Source organism: Sinocyclocheilus rhinocerous, unplaced genomic scaffold (genome assembly GCF_001515625.1).
Source record: "Sinocyclocheilus rhinocerous isolate Xijiao unplaced genomic scaffold, SAMN03320098_v1.1 C36445894, whole genome shotgun sequence".
Classification (NCBI taxonomy): domain Eukaryota; kingdom Metazoa; phylum Chordata; class Actinopteri; order Cypriniformes; family Cyprinidae; genus Sinocyclocheilus; species Sinocyclocheilus rhinocerous.
Genome location: NW_015781167.1, coordinates 1 through 1142, shown reverse-complemented (window position 1 = coordinate 1142; position 1142 = coordinate 1). Strand labels below are relative to the sequence as shown.

Below are 1142 nucleotides of genomic sequence, written 5' to 3'. Positions count from 1 at the left end.
TGCAGTCATGACTCTGGATCGCGTTGACAACCACACACATGTGCGACGACGGTTTCCACGGTATCACAGTACTCTGTTCCTAGGTCAAGCACTTTGGGATGCTCACACACATGTTGTGCTGCCCCCTACTGCACTAGTGCCACAGCGCAACTTCTGTAAGTCTCACATATACACATTCTTTAAGCCCACTTACAAGGCTTAAAAGCATTGAGCAATAAATCTGTGTGTTTAGTTTCAGCTCCATCTCCTGCTGGCCCTGGGAACCTGTTGGCCAATCAGACATTAGAAGCAACAACAGCACGGCGTTCTTTGTCACTGCAAGAGGCACCAGTCTCCATTGTCATCCTCCTCATTTATCGAAGCCTAGGGGCCGCACTTCCCCCGAAATACCACACAGACCGCCGTGGCATCAGGTTAGAAAGTGTTTAACTAAAGATAAACAACAGTCTTGACAATGTGCGTATTGTCACATACTCACTCATATGTGAGTGTGATTGTCTTTCTAACAATGTGTGCGCATCTCTGCAGGTTACCGAGGCACCCTGTGTTGAACTCGCCTGTTGTGAGTGTTTCTGTGTATAATAACCAGACATTCGTGGAGGGTTTTCTGGACACTCCGGTCCTGCTGGAGTTTCGTCTTCTGGAGACCAGCAACCGCAGCAAACCGCTGTGTGTGCAGTGGAATCACAGCAGCCCGTAAGTCTGTGTGCACTGTCTTTATTTACTCAATTTCATGTCTCAAGGACAAACAAAACCACTTTTAAAGCACCATCGATTGACCAAACCATTACATTACACTGCTGGTCAAACGTTTGGAATAATTAAAGTCTATGTAAAGCAATATTAAATATGTGTTCTGAATTTGTCACACCACAGATAAATGTGTTATTAACCACCCAACCAAATTTGAATGATAAAAAAACACAAACTAAATAAATCAAAATCTTGAAAAAATAAGCAGCTCACTTGTGGGAAAGCTGCCGCCTCTCAATGAAAGTTTGTAAAAGTATCCGGTGTAAAATGTTCACTGCAGAGGCGGTGATCCACAAAATTAATCAACACGAGATCATCGTTTTTAGAAAATTTAAATAAGGAGACTGAGCTGTTTTGTAAATTATCGCAACCAGGTAATATGCATTTAC

The 1142-nt window shown here is 43.1% G+C and overlaps 1 long non-coding RNA gene across 1 annotated transcript; it reads left to right on the top strand.

The window, feature by feature from the left end:
• The first annotated feature begins 10 nt into the window (after window positions 1–10).
• Window positions 11–690, top strand: LOC107736027 (uncharacterized). The gene is made up of 3 exons (XR_001639572.1): window positions 11–155; window positions 233–413; window positions 529–690. It is a non-coding gene; the product is annotated as an uncharacterized LOC107736027 (long non-coding RNA).
• The last annotated feature ends 452 nt before the right edge of the window (window positions 691–1142 follow it).